Source organism: Papaver somniferum, chromosome 4 (genome assembly GCF_003573695.1).
Source record: "Papaver somniferum cultivar HN1 chromosome 4, ASM357369v1, whole genome shotgun sequence".
NCBI lineage: Eukaryota > Viridiplantae > Streptophyta > Magnoliopsida > Ranunculales > Papaveraceae > Papaver > Papaver somniferum.
This window is the reverse complement of record NC_039361.1, coordinates 138,875,988-138,881,987: the sequence shown is the minus strand read 5'-3', so window position 1 is coordinate 138,881,987 and position 6,000 is coordinate 138,875,988.

Here is a 6,000-nt window from a genome sequence, read left to right as displayed (position 1 = left end):
CATATTATCGTGGTATCTACTCTATACCCCCAAACCTAAACTAAACATTGTCCTCAATGTTTCAAAATATGGAAAGAATGAAAATGCAACATATGGAAAGGGACATGCTGAGTAGAGTAAAAGGAGAGAGAATACCCGATTTCGGCGAAAGCAGAATTAAAACTCCGTTATTCAAGGCAAAAATCCAACATATTTTAGCCGAGATCAAATTGGATTAGCAAATATATACAAAAGGAACAAAAGGTTTCTTTTTTTTTTTTTTTTTTTTTTTTTTTTTTTTTTAAAAAAAAACGGAAAAAAGTAAAGTAAAAATTTTTTTTTTTTTTAAATAAAATAAAATTTGGTTTTTGTATGGGAGCAAGCCCACTGTGCAAGCCTCTAATGAAATGGATGGAAGGCTGCGGCCCACGAAACACTAAGTTTTAATTTTGAAAGTTTAATTTGGCCCAGTTGGTTAAGGCCCGACGTTTGTTTTAAAACTTTGGTTTCGAGGTCCACTTTCGAGTGGAATACAAGTCCAATTGATGCTTACAAGCTCAGCTGGGTTTAAACCCAGAGTTCAAAATACAAGTCCAATGAAAGAATTTAAACAAGCCCACAAAAAATAAATACAAGCCCACAAATAAATTATTACAAACCCAAAATAGAAAAATAAAAAGCCCAAAAAAATTGGGTTAATTATTACAAGCCCACAATTAAAAAAATTGGAAGCCCACAGGTTGGGTTCTCTCAATGAAATGGGTTTAGGCTTACCTTTTTAGCACAGCCCAGCTGCTCTGATATTGTTGCAAAAACCCAGTTGGGTTTTGGTTCTTTTCCTTGGTGGCGTCCCAGCAGAGGAAAAACAGGTTCAGAACAGCAGGTCCAACAGCAAATGAAGTGAAGCAGATGCAGATGCAAATGCTATGCAATGAAATGCAAAAATAGCTAAAAAAAACACAGATAAAACACAGCACCAATCCCCGGCAACGGCGCCAAAAACTTGGTAGTCCCCGGCAGCGGCGCCAAAAACTTGGTAGGCTTCTAAAAGGTCCTACAAATTATAACCGCAAGTGCACGGTGTCGGAAGTGGCAAATGTGCAAGTACGGGTCGATCCACAGAGATCGGGTGTGTTTTGGAAATGTTTCTTGCTAATTGGGTTCCTAAATTTGCTTTGGGCTTAGAAGCCTTTTGGCTTAAATTGGGCTTTGAGTGCTAATGGGTTTTGGGCCTTTGATTGAGCTTTGGGCTCAGCTTTTGAATTTGGTTCAAACCTGGACTTGGTCTTGAACTGGGCCTCAATGAAAGACTTAGGCTTGGGCTGAACTGGACCTCAATAATGAATTTGGGCTTAATGAACTGGGCTTTGGCTTTGGTCTTCAGATGAGCTCAAATTGTGCTCTGGGCTTTTGGGCTCAATGGGTTTTTGCCTTTGCTTGGCTGCAGGAAGCAGAAGCAACACAAATGCTGCACAGCAGAAGGGCAGCTGCAGGAGAAAGGAAGCAGCACCAGGTAGCAGGAGCAAGAGAGGCAGCAGCAGCAGCAACAGAAATGGATTGGCAGCAGCAGTGAGCAGAGGCAGCTGCAAAGGAAAGCAAAGCAGCACAAGTGCTGCAGCAGCAATTGCAGCAGTAGAAGAAATGCAGCAGAAGTGGCAGCAGGGGAAGCAAGTAGAATGTACAAGCAAGGAACAAAGCAACAGCAAAATAAAAGTGAACAGAAGCAAATGAAAATTACAGTGGACAAAACAATGCAAAAGCAACAGAAAATAAAATGAAAGATACAACAGGGCAACAGCAAAAGCAAAGAACAAAACAAGAATGGACCAAGGCCTAAGGCCAAGGGCGGGGGTGATAAAGAAACTGACAAGAAGCAATACTAAGGCAAGAATACAGGCATTCCTATAGAATGGGTTGAAAACTAGCTTGCTATAAGCACTAGCTTCTCCCAATGCACAATCAACACTACAACCTAAGCATACAAGGAGAATGGCAAGAACATCAGCTTGCTATGAGCACTGATTTCTTGCCATTGCACAATCAGCACATTGCTTCACAGATACCTAGCCTAGCATTCCTTCAAATGACAGTAAAACAAACATGACAGGAACATTGATACTAACAGTGAGCATTTAAACTATGAACTAACATGACAAAACAATGAGTCTAACTAACAACAGGAACATCACACATTAACATTAATCAGGAAACAAACAGGATATGACAAGTCTAACATGAACATGAAACTAAGCAACAAATTGAACTAAAAAAAATCAACATTAACAGAACATGGAAATTGAACTGAACATGAAATTGAAATTAAGTTGTAACTGAAATTTAACAGGACATGAGAGTCCTGGATGTGGGCTAATCCCAACATGTCTTCTAACACAACCCATAGTCCCAATTTATAGTCAATTACATCATTAGGGCTTTCCCCCAATTTTCACCCAAAACAGTAGAACTAGGGTTTGGTGAAACTCACCTAATTCGTTGGAATTGATCGCCTGCATGCTAACCCAATCTTCTTCTGACTCTACTGCTGCTTTCTCACGCTCCAATTACTCTACTAACTCAACTTAATTCATCAATTTTTCTTCTAGGTTCTCAGAGAAAGATGAGAAGAGAAATTAGTGAATTAGATAGGTAGAGGGGTAGGGGATTGATGGGAGAAGGATGGGTGTAGTTGGTTTGGGCAGGTGAGGTGGTTGTTGCGAAGGTAGAGCAGGTGGAGAAGGTGGTGGTGGTGATGGTGGTTCGGCAGGGTATGGTGGTTGCAGAGAGGGGGGTGATGGTGGTAGATGGGTTCGATAGAATGGGAGAAGGGGGTTGTTTGGTTGGGGTTAAATGGTTCGGTTGCTAGGGTGTTAGTCGGGTTCATCGAGTTCGATGTTTCGTGAGATGGACCGCGAGATGCGAAGCTGGTAGGTGGATCGGATGGTGATGCGGAGTGAAGCTTGTAGAGACCGTCAGATTTTTTTGATACAACGAAGTTAACGGCTCTAGATGGGGTTAGGTGTTGTAGTGTAAAGCGGATATATCAAACTTTGATGAACAGCAAGGGATCGACCGTTGGATTCAACTACCATCTAATCTGAAGGCTTGGAATTTCAGCGCTGTGGTGCTTGGCAGAGACATCAGATCTTGATGCTCAGCAAGGAGCGACCGTCGGATGCTTCTGAGAAATGATCTGATGGCTGAGAACGGAGGCGCTTTTGTGTGTAGGAAATGAGGTTGTGCGCACCATTCTTCGCGGTTTCCTTGCGTAATTTCTCCCGGCTTTTCACTACTTTTCTGCTCTTTTCGCTCCGCGACTCATCCGAACTTTATTTATTACCTAAAAATGCAAAATTAATTAATAAAAATATTTATTCTTGAAAACAATGAAAATACAGAATATGGGATAAAATGTAGAATTAATGCATAAAAGATGAGTTAAATGCCAACAAAAAGGGATAGATATATACAATATTTGGCACTCATCACCTATCAAGAACAATCCGTATAAATCAAAGAAGAGTTAAGATATCTATCTTGAGGAATCCCAGATTCTGAGACGAAGAGAACTTTGTGATTTCTATATATATTATTCCTGATCTGGAGTTGTGAACTGATAGACACATTTTTGTGTCTAATTTGTCCTCAATGTCTGTATTGTTGGAACTCTATTTTTGCACTAATATTGTGTTTTTATGTATTTTTAAGAAATAAACATTTTTGGAAAATTCGGCTCGAAAAGTTGATTTTGTCACCCGGAGGACAAGTGTTATTCGGACTCTCGCTTTTGGATAAGAGGTAACCTAATTACTAAGGGGCACCCCCAGGTCACCCCAAGGCAGCTGCTATTCGCACCCCAGTTCTGGTTAGGGGGAGGACATCTTCTTCCCAAATTCAAAAACCAAAATTGGCGGGAAAAATTGTTAACAACTGGCAGATTTAGGGTTGGCAGTTTGGACGGGATTAAAGGAGACTCAACGACCCAAATTGATTGGGTTTGTTCCTAGGGCCTAGACAGAGCTGGTATGGGTGTTCAAATCGAGTTAGATTGGGTTGGATAATCGTGGGATGCGAAAACAGGGAAGTTGAGTTATTCTCGGCATTTTCTTGTTTATATGGAAGTTACGTGACCAAATGGGTAAGAAGTTATCCTGTTTGATTTGAATACATCCTATGAAGATTTGGAGAGGTTAAAACAAGCCAGCAGACGCATGCATGGAAAGAAAATTTCTTGGGAATATTTTCATTCACTGCCGAGTAATGGGAAGATTTTTTGGATTAATGAGAAGTTATTCTTGGTCCAAAGGTGTATAAATATAAATCTTGGGTTAGAATAGAGGGTGTCAAGAGTTTGGGGAAGCTTTGGAGGCTACAGAGTGAAGAAAAATCGAGTTGCAGAGCCACCATTTCTGCTGCTGCAACTCAAGAACACGAAGAACATTAGACAACCAGAGACAGTCGTTCATACTACAGTAACAACGACTGTCACCTGAGGGTCGTAGTATTCTGTACACTACAACACTTTTCATTTATCGTTCTTTGCAACGGTGTTTGCAACAATTATAAACGTTGCAAACACCCGATTTTCATTATTATCTCCATTTCATCATTTGTACACCTCTTTTGAGCAATGAAAAATTCCTTTGAGCGTGTTTCCAATATGCGGAGTTAGAACCCATCACTGGGACGACGGAGGAGGCCGATCTTCATACATGGGTAATTTTGTTAATTCTTTTTAAGACTTTTGCATTAAAAATTAATTGAAATATGATTTAATTAAATTGGTTGTTATTTGATTAGATGGGTCATGCTTAGCTTAGTTGATTTGATGTTCCATGCTTAAAATTTACAATCAATGTTTTGAGAATCTACTTTGGCAAAATAAGAGTCCATATAATTTATGTTTTGAGCGATTATTGTTGAGAATAAATCATTGATCCCTATGTTATGAAGATTGGCCGAATCATTAGTCCCAGTACCTCTCTACCAATTTGTCAATATTTTTGTATATAATTTTTATAAATCTGAAAATCCTTCACCTTCACAAGTCTGAGAGTTTGAACCTCATTACTACAACCCCACGAAAAATCTTAAATCATGAACTTCAATAACCATTAGATAATAAGATCCAGATATAAAAATTACCAGGTAAAAAGATAGTTTGACTGGGCTTCACGAAATCCTAAGTGAAGTCTTCAAAGTCGTAACCTAGAATACACTTCTATGAAGAAACTAAGTTATAAAGGACGACTCCAGATTTGCGACTAGGACACAAGAGTGTCAGGGATTGGGAAATCTTGTTGCAAGAGTACCTATATTTATATATTTTTAAGGCTCGGGGTAGCTTTGAATTCAAGCTAAGGTTGCTTAGAATTCAAGTTATGGTTGCTTGAAATTCAAGCAAACACTTTCTCAGTTTAGATAAAATTCTTATTAGGAATTCATGTAAGCATGTGATAAGTTTTCCTCAAAATTACACAAAAGAATATGCACAATGATTCAGGATTCTGGAAGCATACATAATGATAGTCCATAACGGCAAATATGTCTTTGAACTTGCAAGCACATAGTGATGTTAATAACACTCAAGACGAAACCAACATCCACAAGGCCAAAGTGATTTTCCGATTTTTAGTAAAACCAAACATAGTCGTATATAATAGTTCGTGTACTTCGGCCAATACTGAGACCTATAGTTTGCAAACAGCTGGCAGTTCACGAAATAAGGCCAAAATGGTTAGCAACCTTGGAAGTTCGTGAAGTCATATTCATATCCACTTTCTGGAACTCAAATGTAAAGGGTTCACAAAGTGGGTTTGTAAACCTATACGGTCCGCGAAATTTAGTCCGACTTAAGGGATACATAAAAATATGTGTACCTTGCGCCAAACAGTTCTAATCTATCATAATTATATTTGAAGCATTCCTAATAGTCATAGACAGTATGCACCATTGCTTAAGCAATTTCCAAATGATCAACTTGAAATAAAAATAGTTTTTGAAATGATAAATTGTTCTAACTCA